Source organism: Triturus cristatus, chromosome 4_2 (genome assembly GCF_964204655.1).
Source record: "Triturus cristatus chromosome 4_2, aTriCri1.1, whole genome shotgun sequence".
Taxonomy (NCBI): domain Eukaryota; kingdom Metazoa; phylum Chordata; class Amphibia; order Caudata; family Salamandridae; genus Triturus; species Triturus cristatus.
Genome location: NC_140586.1, coordinates 466,805,091 through 466,820,601, shown reverse-complemented (window position 1 = coordinate 466,820,601; position 15,511 = coordinate 466,805,091).

Below are 15,511 nucleotides of genomic sequence, written 5' to 3'. Positions count from 1 at the left end.
TGAAGAACAGCCGACACCTACGTGTCAACTTTATTGGAGATCAAGATTACTGTATATTTGATCATTTTACTTATTGTTTGTCTGAAATTAAATTGATCACTGACTAGTGGTAGTCAGACATTATTTGGTTGTGCTGTGCTCTGTCTTTGATATCATAGGGGCATATCAGCAAGGCGAGGCAATAGAATTATCACCACTTTTGCAGCCGTTTTCGGCCGAAAAGCGGCAATAATTGTATTGCCTAGTTAGCAAGCTCACGCTAACGTGTGAAGACTTGCGTTAGCGTAGGAATCCCTAACACCCAACTTTGCATCTCTAATGAAATGCAAAGTGGGCGTTCCTGACCTGACCTGACATGACAGGAGAAATGTCACTAAGCGACATTTCTCCTATCATCAAGCCCCACGCTATGAAGCATAGCGACAAGAAATGTAGTGATAACCCCAGTTATCGCTACTTTCCTTACGCCTGCTTCAGGGCTGACTTAGCCATGATATCCTATGGAAGGTGGATATCATGGCTAAGTTTGTGGGGCCCTATCAACAAGCTAACGCCACATTGCGTGAGATTATCGCTGGGTTTCCAGCGATAATCTCACGTTAGGCAGTTAGCATGAGGATTTTTATCGCTTTTGAGATAAGCGTTGCTAATAGCACGCTATCTCAGTGATAAAAATCCACGCTAGACGGCGATAATTATCCTAGCGCTAAGTGCACTTAGCGATAATTATCACCGGTTGTTGCTGATATGCCCCATAATTCGTTGAATACTATATAAGAATATTAGAATTCTTTGGCAGATCTAACAGATTGTTTTGTGGGGATTGGAGCCTATCTTTCATCAAGATACTTAATAGATCTGGCAGACCACAAAAAACAACTCAATAAGGATAGGTGTATTTTAATCCCTGGAAATTGCTGATCCCACAAGAAAGAGACAGGACCTTCAGCTTATGTTTCCATGGAGCACGCTTCAGGATAGCTTTCTTTCTGAAGTCCTCAAATTTTACCAGATAGATAATATCTCCTTAATTGTCCCTTGCATTGTATCCATCCATGACCTGATAGACACAAGAGTAGAGCTAGACATTAGGCACCAGATGAATGCAACCAAAATACAAAGAACCACAAGACAAAAACAGCTCTGTAACTATTTGAAAATAGATATAGGCACTAACAACTGTAAGATTGGAAGACATTTTATGGGCAGCTGGAAAGGCATATGTTAGGGAATAGTTGACAAACAACTCAGCACTGGGCAAATGAAAAGCCAAGAGAGACAGTGCCTGCAATCATTAGTACAGCAACACACAACCTCCTCCAATGGATGAACTACTTAAAACACATTGAGGGTACTGACTAAAGCTAAAGAGGTTTTGAACACAGTAAATACTATTTAATCAGAATTATTTAGACTATAGCAATTACATTATGAGAGTGGAGAAACCGCTGGAAGACTATTGGCTGCTCCGGTTAAACAGAATGAATCCCTTCAGACAATCACTCCAGTAAGAGAAATTCAGTATAGTTTACTGACAATCTAATAGAGATATAAGTACATTTGATTCACTAAAAGGGGTCGCACTTTGTGTGCCAAACTATTTAGTGATTCCAGTAGTATTTTGTGAACTGACCTATACAAATAGGCTGGCTCACAAAATACCAAATTGCAGTAGGGCGCAAGTCGACCTGGCTTATGAATATTAATGAGCTATTTTCCACTGTCATCACAAAGATAGTGGCCTGTGGGAATGAGCAGGTCACTATGTCTATGACTGATTTTAAATAAAAAAAAATTCAAAATGCAGCCTATTCTTCTTAAAATAAAATGGAATGTGTTTAAAAGAAAAGGAATAGTAAGATTCGTTTTTTAAGAGTAGGCAGTGGTCCCACATATCACTGACTGCTCCTATAAAATGTTTTTGAACCCATTAACAAAGTGAAAGGATACCCCAGAGGACTAGTTCCTATTTGCGTATGGGTTACCACCTCCTTTGAGGTGTTGGAAAATATGAATGCTTTGCATTTCAGTCACCAAACATTAATACATGCCACAAGAAATTGCTGTTTGAAAGAGACACCCTAAAAGCACCCCTTTTCAAATAGTGATTCCTTACAATTTCCTAAACCCATTTAGCAATTTGGTAACATGTTACTGAATAGGTAAATGGGTTTAAGTTAATGTTAAAGCATGTTTGTTTGTTGCAAACCCTGACATTTACAGAATCACTGACAAGAAAATGTGTTAGTACTTCTGGCCCTTACTCTATTTCATGAAAGGTTTTATGCCATAGACAGATATGATGCGTTTGCCATTGAAGCTAACTTCTTATGATGCTTGAATTACCATGCCTAATTGACAAACAGAGAGAAATCTTGGGCAAAAAAAATTCAGAGGAAGAGATTACGAAAGCAATTGAAACTATGGTCCCTAGCAAAGCATTGGGCAGGACGGGAACCCTGCTCACGTCTATAAAATGTAAAGCCTATGGCCATTCCTTTATTATATAAAGTGTTTTTTAACTAGCATACTTAACAGAGGAATTCAACAGAGGAAGGGTCTTGTTAATACCCAAACTGGATAGAGACCCACTGAAATGCATAAACTATAGACCCATATTCCTCTTAAATACAGGCCTAAAATATTGACAAAAATCCTGACAATAAACTTAAAAGGCATATCCCAATAATGACTCACTCAACATAGGCAGGAATCATACCAGGATGTTCTTCCACTAATCACTCTCTTACATCCAATCTAGCAGGTGAAATATGACAAAGATGATAATGTAGGGATATTCCTAGATGTTGAAAAGTCATTGCTGATATGGCAATATGATGCCATTCAGATTTGGGGAAAGAAATTAACTAGTCTCTTTGGAGAGAAAGGGATTACACAAATATAAACTACACCCTTTTGGGAAACAATATTAAATTGTTCTGCATAATGACATAAAAATATGACTTACTACAAACACAATACTGGAGATGTCTCCAATTGTTCCGCTGCCTAGGACAAATGCTAGAAACAGCTCCCATTATTCTCTGCTTCTTCTTTACATTCAAACATGGAAATAACACAGAGGAGAAATCTCAGGCTCTATTAAAATGTTACCAACATTTTTTACAGAAGAAATCTTGTCTATCCTTCATATTTGGTGGTAGAGTTTCCGAAAATAACTGATTGGAATGTATGAAAAGAAAGGGCACGGAGATATCAACTGAGACATCATAGGCTTGAAAAACTTACTGTATATATATATAGATATATATATATATTTATAAGGGGATTATAGTTAGGACCAAGTAGTTGCCCAAACCTTGGATCATCTTTGACATTTTCAAATGTTAGGTTAGTGGAGTAGCGAAACAGAGAACACAATTTGATTGTTATTAGTAGTAAAACATCTAATGCTAGTTTAGTTATGGAGGGAAGGAGGACGTAGAATAGAATAGAGATTGCCAGATACAGATATCATTGACATGTGTACATACGGAAATTTACGATTATAGAGAATGAGTTTCAAATGAGGAATAGGTTATATATTCTCAAATTTTCGAAGAGAATGCTGGAAATGAAAGCCACAGTCATGGAGTCTGGAAGCAGAGGCTTGAAAGAACTAACTGTATGAGGATTTATAATTGGACAGTAGTTGGGAGAGACATAACAGCCAAATTTTAAGGAAATGCAATGGACATTCATAAGTACAATTTGAATGTTATTATTAGTAAGATATCACATACTAGTTTAGATGTGGAGAGGAGAAGGTCTTAGAACAGAATGGCAATTTACATACGCAGATATCATAGAATCTTGGACATATATCAATTTTAAATTTTGGAGAATAAGTCATGAATGAGAAATAGAGTAGAAATCCCAAAATTTGTTGACGAGAATGTGGGAAATGCAAAGGCACAGATATATTAGATTAGAAGTCAGTGGCTTGAATTCATTTACTGTATATAGATTTATAAATGGATAGTAGCTTTGACAGACATAAAGGGATAGACAGGAGGGAACAATTAGGTACTAAAACGTGGGCCATCTTAAAAATTGCCAAATATTGAGGCCCATTTTGAATGCTATTATTTGTAAAATATCACATATTGGTTTAGAGGTGGAGAGGAGCAGGTCCTAGACAATGATAAATCAGGAGACTGCGAAATGTCAAGTAATGATAACATTTTCAGCAGGTATGCCATTGTTGCTATACAAGTATATCTTATTTGTATCATTACTACATGTATAGATTGTGATATTCGTGTGCCATTAAACTAGGCAGAATCAGGACCTTTTCCTCCACTCTGTCCCAAATCACCAGTTAAAGGCATCACTGACTCTGGGCTTGGAGATCCCAGACGCTACCTTGGGTCACTTGTAAAGGTGCCCTAACTTATTGCGCCGTAGAACCCTTCTGAGTTCAATATTTTCTGGTGTACAAAAGCTAACATTAAAAACGATACCTTTACAAAAAATATATACTCCTATGAATGTTTGAAAAAGCAGATTACCTTCAGGTGCAGCAATAGAGGCATTAAGAAGTGCTGTTGAGTTCTACAAGCTTAATGCACCCTTTAGCTGATTCGCTTGCACATTCTATTACTGTTTGAATTAGTTAAATGCAACTGCAGTAAAAAAACGAATGCTTCATTATTTAGAATGTCTCTAAACAAGGTCTGCATATTATTGGTCCGTTATGGGGTGACATGCTGTTGTCCTAGGAAATCAAAGTCTAGCTTAAAGAGAGACTGCACAATGAACTGTGGCGAATCACGGATAATAACATTCAGCGATTAAAATAACTGTACTGACAGACTTATTGAATTAGAAAAGAAAGACTCTCTAACATTTGTTAGTCATTATACTAAAGATGGACACATTTTATAAGACTGCATAGCCAAACTACATTTGTAGGTGATTACAAAAAAAATCAATCTAGTTTTCAGTAAAGCCTGCGAAAATTCTTCAGGCAAAAAGCCTTCAGATACACGAGCACTTTGTAATGGCAAATTCAAAGTACCTCTAGATGGGGAAGGGAGAATATTTCTTTAGAATGATAGAATCTTAATTGACTCTCTTGACACCAATTGCACTTGTTAAATATCATAAAAATGCATAATTTATGTCGCGCAACATATGCATTTTGAGATCTAAAATGTCAATGTTGTATTTTATGTAGAACAAGTAGTTTGAAAAATATATGCCTGTAACCGAGAAGTGTCACTTTCTTCAAACAAATATTGTACTCATTCCACCATAGCGTCTCCCAATCCCACTTGGAAAGTAGGTGCTTCAGCTGGAATGTTCTTTGTCTAATGAACAAAATGTACACTGGATGTACGAGGCACATGCACTGATTAAAGCAGCCCCTCATGTGAGTCATTTTTATTACCTAAAACGAAGTATCCAGTCAGGGTAAAAAGCCCAGCCGTGTTGGGTTATGATGAATAAACTCAATGTTTTGTAAGAATATTCTAAGGGCTGGCTAAGAGTTCCTTGGTACTGGAATTGTGGTAAACATGCATGTGAAATGTAGGTTTTTGTGCAGTAACATAGCACAATTATGAGAGGAACCGTATGGAATGTGTGGATCTAGATTTACCTATAATAAAACCGTACAGAATTCCCAATTCTGTGGGGTTTAATGCAGGCATCTACCACCCACTCAAAGCAGGCACTAAATGTTAAATGCAACCACGCTTGAAGAAAATCAGAGAATCATTGTTTGATGCATAGGGTACAATTTAAAAATGCAAAGCTGACGTATGCTTATAGTTAATGTAGATGTATCCATTTTTTGGGATTCACAGACTCCTTCTAGAATACATTTGAATACCTACACAAATTGTACAATATCAGGAATAGTTCTTAAACTATGGTAACTCTAATAGAGATCAAGATGGTGAACAATGAAGGCTGCACAGCGAAGATACACAGAAGTACGGGCATATTATCAAGAAACAGCGTTAAAATTATCGCCGCTTTAGTGGCAGAAAACGGCTAAAGCGGCGATAATGTGCTTGATAATATGCCCTGGAGAATTCCCATAGAAGCCGGTGTTCTGGTGTCAACATGGGCTTCTATTGGAATTCTCTGCGGCATATTGTCAAGCCCATTATCGCCGCTTTAGCTGCAGTTTTCTGCCGCTAAAGCGGCAATAATTTTAACACCGTGCTTGATAATATGCCCCTACCCTTTATATTGTTTTTTCTGCAAGAGGAAATGTTTTTCACCATAGAGAAAGCCCTTTCTCCACAATCCCACTAGATTTATATTTATTCATGTATTTGTGTATTTAGAAGCTTTATGTTGGCCAGAGAGACACCAGGGTTGCACAGACAGTTGAACAGATGATATCATACATAATAAAGCAAATACTACAAAAGTGAAATAAATTATATCAAGTTTTAACACTGGTGTGAAATATAATGCGGTGAGAAATCTAATAGGTTAGTAAAATCTATACTATCAATATAGGAGCCTTCAGATAATGAGTGCTAAGCATACAGGCAAGGAGCCATATATGGGGCTTAGAACATTTTCATCCGCAGTAAACATTACATAAACTACAGCAAAATTACAAAGTTATCACAATTCCAAATCTGACCTGACGCCTGTGGTATTCTACCAGACTTTTTGCCTTCAATCCCCATTTTTTATGACCTCGTTTTTGTTGACATTAGGACTCTGCTAACCCTGCTTGTGATCTCCTCCTTAAACATGGTAAATTGGCATATGATAAATTGGGGAAACTCAGTTACTTTCTAAGTCCTAATAAATGGTACTACTTGTACCCAAGGCCTGTAAATTAAATGGTACTACTGGGCAGCAGCGCTCATTGTGCCAACCACCAAAGCAGCACTGTAAAAAATGTCTCAGGTAAATCACTGCACCCTGTGATGGAGGTGTAATCAGCCATGTCGACCTGGCAAAGCAAACCTTTTGACAGTCCTAAACCTTCCTTTTTGATACGTATAAGCTACCTTGAAAGTAGGCCCAAAAGTCTCACAGGGCAGGGTGCATAGTATTTAAAAAGTAGGACGTGTGTTTGTTTTATATGTTTTGACAGTGAAAACTCCTAAAGTCGTCTTTTACTGCTCAAAGGCTATATCTCCCATAGAATAACATTGAATGACCTTATTATACTTAATAAGTGATAACTTCAGATTGGAAACAGATAGAGCAATGCTGATTCGAAGCAAATGAAATGTACTTTACAATCATCTTTAATGGTAAAGTTGTATTTTAAGTTGCCACTTTTAGAAAGTTGGTATTTTTCAGCCTAAGCCAAATGAGCATTTCTGCCAATGTGCATGGTCACATGACTGTGAATGGCTTTCCTGTGATGTGTTGTTGATTCCTTCCAGACATGGGGGCAAAAGGGACTTGGATGTGGGGCAGGGTGTTTCACTTAAGAGCAAAATGTCCTGGAGATTGCAATAACCTCTTTCTGGTGGTCAGAGGGTAGTCTCAGGGATTAAACCATCCCCTTCCTAAATTTTAAGAGCTGCCTGTCCTGCCAATGACAAATACAGCTCACACCTAGGCCCGCCTGTCCTTTGTTATAACCTTAGACAGTTTAGAGTCAAAACCAGGAAAGTTAGAACAATAGCCAAAGAATGCATCCCCTACACATAGACTGGCACTGGGGTTACATGTGCCACCTTCAGAACCTCTGATCAGAATACTCCTGGACCTGTAGCAGATTCAGAAGATGGACTGCCCTGCTGTCTGAAGAAAGAAGACAGGACTTGCTTGCCTTGAACCCAGGCTCCCCAGAAGTGACTTCAAGGGTCAGTTGACTGACAACTCTTTGACCCACAGGAACACAACAAGCTTCCAGAGGCCTCCTGAAACTACCCAGTTGACTAGATTAATAGCTTAAAGTTTATCTAAGCATGTTGGATACTTTAGGTAAGTAGATAATCTTGAAAGCATTTAGGACCGGTTTGAACTGGTGTTTAGTGAGGGATCAGGAGTGTAACACAGGCCTTTGCAGTGAAGGGTGCGCACCCTTCAGAGGCCCCCTTCTGCCTAAGGCCTATGGGTTTCTGTGAGATATCATAGTCTCAGGGCCCCTTCACCAAGTCCCATAAGGGGCTCTAACATTTTGGGTGCAACAGGTGAGGGTTAGAGACACCGTGGGAAGCATTCCTGTAATGAATCTAGTCACCTCAGGATATTACCACTCATGATTATAGAAAGGTCATTTTTGAGAACATATGCACTTAAAGTGATGTGATTGAGGAGAATGGCAAAGGTTTGGTTCATAGTATTTAGTTATGTGACGTCTGGGGTGGCATACATGACATCACAAAAAGTAAGTGAGACACAAAAACCCAATGCTGGGAGAAATGATTGAAAGCTGGTGGAAACACTAGTTTTGATGACACTCACTTAGGTAGGCCAACAGTGTCTCTTCATCATGCAGAGAGCAACAAATGGTGAGTATGACATATTTTCTAAGTCACACTAAGTTATCCAAGTGGAGTCCAGAAGGTCTCCTGACTGTTAGTCCGCAAGTAAAAAAAACAGGTATGATAAACTGTGAGAAGCCAAATTAGAAGGATTCATTTAATTTCTCTCAGGAGCAACAACTAACTTGATGGTAAATCAGGTTTCAATCTAAACAGGGCTCAACTATTTGTAGGAAAAGCAGTGGTATGGTACAATCCAAGAGACTCCAGACTTTCAGGAAAAAAGTGAATATACTTTATCTTTGTCTCAATTTAAATGATCTGTATCAATGCAACTCAATGGGGAGACTCAATTCACTCAAATCGTCTTCCTATGTGTCATCAAAGGTTTTCCACCCAGTAGCACAATGTACAGAGGGACAGGGTAGGCCAGTTTAGAGGATCCAGGGTACATAGTAAATAAAACAAAAGGTTCTTCCCAAAACAAATGTTTTTTTGCTTTTAAATGGAGTGAATTCAAAACTGAGCAATAAGTTACAGCAGAATCAGCATGTTTGTTGGAAATTACCTTCTTTTGCGTAGCATAATTTTATTCTTGGACTCGTTGTAATATTTATTAATAGCCCAATTCACTGGCGAAATGTTTAGAAAAAGGTCCTTTTTAGAAAGTTACCTTTTCCCTCTCTGAAACCTCTGGAGCAGTTTTTTCCAAGGTGTGAGTGGGTCGCGAGCTGATTTTTGGAGAGTCGGGAAAATACGAGTAATAAATAAAGATGCCTTTAAATTCTGTATTCATCTTCTCACCTTTGCCTGCTTCAAAGACAGAGGTCAAATTTCAAGCTATTTCTTCCCGCAAATTGTTGCTTAGTTTTTTTAAAGCAGATTGGTGCTTACTCATCTGTCTTTCATTACAAAGTGAGAGGAGTTTTGGAAAGTGAATTATGTGACAATAATGCTGGTGTACAGGGAGTGTGAAAGGAAAGACTATATAATTTCATTTGTTTTGCAACACACAACAAAATGTAAATACCTCTAAATGAACAGCATTTAGGACAGCATAAATTAATCAAATTATTTACAATTCTGTATTGTTCTGTAAACAGAGATTTTCTTACGATCACAACCAATAAGTCACTTTAGTTAGTGATGCACAAATGATAAATATTCACAGCAACACGAATTGCACACATTATCATTTGCGTGCTATGCAGTTTTATCAGTAAAATTGTATGTATGCACCACATTAGTGGCCATTTATCTGAAAAATGTTCTGTCTGTAAATGACAATGTAGTACCACACAATGCTTAAGTCAAATTAGAAATCTCCTCTCCTCATGTCTATTAAAGTTAGGTGGGGCATGAAAGTTTGTTGTTCTAAAAAGTGGGGCATGGTTCTAAAAAGTTGGAGAACCATGGTTTTGGAGGTTAATTTGCATATGTCTCCAGCTGCAGTCCTCTGAGTGTTCAACTCTGAACGAGGTGTGGAAACCTCTCCCAGAGCAGAGACAAAGGCTTGATTGTAGGGAGGGATTTCTAGTCCTTTGGCAGGGTGACCATTTGGCCAGACTCCAGGGCTGTAACTAACTTCAAAGATGACTCCCCTTTCACAGGCAAATGTCATATAACACCTGCACAGGCCCCTTTTTTGTTTCCCCAGTTAGGCAGGGTCCAGTCCCAGTAGGGCGTGATCTACCCCCTCGAATGGTTTAAAGTGACCACAGATGAGAGGGTTTCTCTTATTTCCCTCACCACACCTCGTTGGTGGGCATACATGTTCTGCACAAGGGTAGAAGCGATTCCCCATCCTGGGCCTAGATAGAGAAGGGCATTGTGGGAGGGTTTGCAGTAGGGAAAACAGGAATTGCTTCAAAAGTGGGTAGGTTAACCCCTGGAAACTTTTAGGACATTTGTTAGGTAGAAGTCCGGAGTAGCCCCCACCCACAAGCTGATGCCAGACCTAAATGTGGCATCCCCAGTACCTTCCTCAGAACACTATGGGACCTGAGGAAGAGGAAGAGGAAGAGGAAGAGGACTGATCCTGCTGTCTAGGACTTGAGAACAGTCTTAAATGACTGTGCCTGCTCGCACTTGTACCCAGGACAAAGAGGTGCACTTCAAGGGTAATAAGGCTGACCTCCAGGTCAAGCTAAGTGGAAACAAGAAGCTACAAGAGGTCTTTCTTGCAACTGCCAAACTCACCAGTTTTAACTGGACCTGCCCTGGACACTGGGGTTGCCCTCTGCTCTAGTGAGTCCTGACTCCAAGTGCTATTTTGCCTAATGGAGCCATCTTCTGCTAGAGCTTTCAACCTTCCCCCACTGGAATAATCCAAGCTTCATAAAAGTTAATAATTGTTAACAAAACATTCTTAACCATGCAAAGACATAAAAAGTATCTGGCAGGAGAGGCACTTTCCTTGGACACAAAAATGTGAAATTCTCCTGCTCTGAGCTCTCCTGCCAAAAACCAACAGCTTCAATGGGAACTCTTCCGACGCCTATCTGACCTTGCGGAGCCCTACTCACCTGCAGCCTATTGCCTTGCCACACTGAACAGTTTGGACTTCCATTTCTGAGATTAAGTCCCAAGGATAACCTTCTGACCATGTCAAACATGATTTCTGTATTGACCTACGCTCCATCACTTTGGTCTCAGATCACGTCTAGGCCCTGGTCTTCCACAACCAGTTAACCACGGTTGGCACATGACACCTTTTGGAGCTATTTTCACTTTAAACTTTTAACGTTTATCTATACGGTTCCCAGTTTCGGATTGTTGGCATTTTTATGTAATTTAACTTAATAAAATGTACTTTCTTTTTGTACATGGTTTGGGGATTTTTCTCCTGTTTGGTTTTGACAGAATTACAGTTTTGGTGCTGCATAAATACCTTACACATTGCCTCTAGGTTACCCCTGTTGATCCTTGTCATAGCTACAAGGATGTTAAGCTCAGTTTCATTTAGTCACTTAAGTGGTTCAACCCGACAAGGATTGTGTTTATTCCTTATGTTGAGTCATTACATTCTGTAGCTAATAGCCCAATTTCTTACAATTATGGACATCAATAAATCAATTGTCAAAAAAGTAGATATGTTAATAATGAACTTAAGTTCACAGGACTGATAAAACCACTTATAGAAAAGATGACAACTCAACAGCCGCACAAAGCTTAGAATGTCAGTACCAGTCAAGAAATGAGTTAAAAGCATCGCACAAATAATTAGTAAAACATTAACTGAAAGAGATAAAATAAGTAGGGGTAGCATCGTGAGACTCAACCAGAGTGAGGCCCCCCAATTAAAAACACTCTTAGGTTAAGCAAGGCTCTTACAAAGACCTTCCAAGGTATGCTGAAATAATGAAATATGTTTGTAAGCATGTGGTATAGATTTTCGAACATTACCCACGAGGATGTTACAATTCTATTGGTAATGCTTATCGAAAAAACATTGAATGCTGTCCTAGTTGATCTTGAAATTCACTGGCATACATGTTTAAGCTGCAACTGATTAATTAGAATATTGTTCTGCATCTTCTAATTGAGTATAAGGGCTGAGTAAAGATTTACAAAAGACATTATAGAAGAAGTTGTGCCAAAAAATGCGATCTTTTTCTGTATACTCTTCGAAGATGCTCACCTGAAGGCTGAGTGAAACCACAGCACCAACAGTCTCTATGTCCGATTGCAAGTGCACCATAAGCACGGGTGCTCAGACTATTGCGGTATAAAGATGGCTGCGTGCACGTATAAAAGGTCCGGATTTTTTTAAAAAGAAATAAAATAAAGGGACTAAAATGTTTTTCTAAATGGTGAAGCACCAGAAATCATGTACGTTGAAGATTATTAGAAAAATCTGTATTAAGAATAAAGGTTAAGACTGACCAATGGAAATAGAAAAAAGACATTTGAAGGGTTTGCTGAAGAAGTTTGGCGTAGTTGAACATCAGATATGTTTTCATTATTAAAAGATAAAAGGCCGAGTCTGCCCCATAGAAGTGCTAAGTTGCTTGTTGTTTTATTCACCCAGTCGCACCTAGCGTAGACCTATAAGATCATCATCAAAGAAGACCCCCAGGTCTGCAACGATTTCATGAGAGGTTCCTGTGCACTGTGATATTTACATGGCTGAGCAGCCTTTCTTTTAAGACTTCTGATTTACCAAGGTGGGTTCTCCCTGTAAAGAGGTTGCAAGATTTAGGGCTCAGAAGTCTCTGCAGTCCTCTCAGCCCCAAGACTACTCCGATAATGTTTCATCCATCTTTGGTGATTCAGTGATGGCGCTTAATGTGAAAGTGGATCACACCCAAATAGTCTGTTCCTGGGATTGGGAGCTCTGACCTATAGGGCAATGATGCTAAGAGCTTCAGCTGCAGACAAATGGTGACTGCCAAGGCCAGTGGCGATGCTGTAGGGAGGTAGGCAGGTGATTCACTGGAAAAGCCCACCAAGTGAAACTGAACACCAGCACAGTGCATATAGTTACAACACTACTGAGGTCGATGGTAGTAGGGGGCTTACTTATGACCAAGCATGCGTTGGTCTTGCACCACGCAGCATGGTGCCAGAGGGACGTAAACTTTGAGTGAGATTTTTGAAGCCCCGCAAAGCCACTTTGCGTGGCGCTGAGTGGCTTGAAAAATCTGGAGTAACGCAACGTAGCGCAAATCGCTGCATTGCATTACTGTACCCTAGCAAGGCATTCCATGGGCGTTGCGTGGGTGATCAAACGCAAATCCCATGGATTTTGATGGGCACGCAGATTTTCATGAACTTGAATACCTGGGGATGCATCAAAACCTCATACCTTCCCAATGAAGGCGTAAAGAGGAGATTTTTCTCCTCGCTTCATCCTCTTTCGATGCGTGCTAATGCAGCATACATAGAAAGAGTTATATGCCTCCCAGGACTGTTTTTGTGCATGAAGGCTCCCTTTCCTGCACAAAAACAATCCTGCATGAAAGAAAGGCACCCTTGCACCATTGTGCAAGAGTGCCTGCACTGTCACCACGCAGCCCACTGTGTGTCAATGCATGGAATAGGACAGGAAAGCATTGTATTCCATTAAATATGACACATTCCTTCCCTTTCCCTGTCACGCAGTGCAGAGCAGCAAGATGACTTGGCCTTGCTGGGAGCAAAACCGATGATCATACTGATGATCAGCAGATCAGGCAAACTGTCAGCTCTGAGGATTTAACTCATTGAGCTACCTTGGTACATCTCAATTCAGTTCCCACATTGGTATCGGACAAATATAGTCCTGTGGTATCGCGTGCATATCCATCATACAAAACAAATGGATCATCATCCTTTCCCATCTGGACTGGGACTAAGGGCAGTTAACTTGTGTTACCTCAAGCATATTCATAAAAAATAACCTTGCTAGGGTGAGAGTCCTGAACTGCGCCATCCCATTACTGTCATGGGTTGCTTCACAGTGCTATATTTTGGGATGTCTTGTGCCCAGTGTGGCATATGTTTAGGAGGACTGTAGCCGCTGGTGAATCACCGCCGCATGAAAACACCATTTCTAGTTTTTGCACAAAATAAGTAATAACGTTGACAATGCTTCAACAGATAATTATTCAAAAAGAAAGCAAAATGCATTTAGCAAACAACAGATTTAATTGACCCAATTACCTATATTTACCTAGATGTTCATTTGCTTGATTTTTGCAACCAAATATCATCTTCTATGGTTAGGGCAACTGAAATTGATGTATTTTTCATCATCACCCCTGATTTTTTTTATTGATATACAATGTAAAGCTTCATGCCATTTATTTTTGTTGCCATTTTTCCTAATCCCCCATCAGTGTTTCTTGATTTTTCTCTTTTCTTTTACATTTTTAGCAATTTACTTCAGCTGAGTTTTGTAATTTCAGATCTTTATTTTTTGCTATATTGTTGTACTGATTGATAATAATAAAACGCCACACAGTGAGACTATAACAGATTGCAGTTTCGGTCTAAACAAAAGAGGACAGTGACGATGAATGGGATATTGTCACATCTTGCTGTAACGTTAGAGTCAAAAAATGAAGGTTAGCTTGTGCCTTATGTTTAATTTATGTATTAATTTGTTTTTATAAGGCGTGAACATGACCATCATGGTATCAGAGCACTGTACAGAGAGCTGATGAGGGTTGCTGTACGATAAAAACAACTGTTACTTAAAATCTGGTATATATAGAATTCGAAGAGGTCGATATAAAAACAATATGATAAAATATACAAAGGGGTAAATGATAGTTTAAAATAGTTCTATTATGATACACGTTTTTCAAGAAGTATGGCTTTAACTTCCTTCTTGAAAAACCTGAGTGAGGTAATTGCTCTCATTGAGCGTTTCAGGGACTTCCATATTTTTGGAGCAGATCCAGTGAAAGTGCAGATGCAAGTTGTCCTTTATTTGAATCTGGCTGATTCTAGTATGAGGGATTCAGCACTTCTGGAATCCATTCCGCCTCCTGATAGCTTGATCCTATTTGCCATTTATTTGGGACCAGAATTGTGTAGAACTTTGTGTGTTATGCAAGCAACATTCAGTTGGATCCTACCTTCAACTGGTAGCCAGTTTAGGGTTCTAATTGATAGGGAAACGCGATCATACCAACGTGTGCCTTTTAAAAGTCTTGCTGCTGCATTTAATGCCACTTACATTGGGGCTAGGCTGGCTTTAGGTAGACCTATGAGAGTTGCATTCCCTAGTCCAGTCTTGAGAGCACTAGAGATTGAACCGCCTTTTTGCGTTCATCCGGCGGTTTGAACGGTTTTAGTTTTCTTAGGTTGGTGCTTCTGGTTGTATGTTAGTTTGCTAAGAACTATAAGACTTTGCTGAATAAGGGGAAGACTCATGTGACAGAACTCTCAGGGATGAAGACCCTTTATCAGAAATTTGTGCATAGGCATTTTGGAAGTTCTTTTCAATGAAGGGCCTCTATAAACTTTCTTAACGCATGTTGTAATAAAAGCGTTTTTCCAATTGAAAAACTGCATTGGGAAGAATACCTTCTACCAATGGTGTATTCGAATATTTACTGAAACATTACTTTTCAACATATTTCGGGGGATTTTATGCTTGGAACATT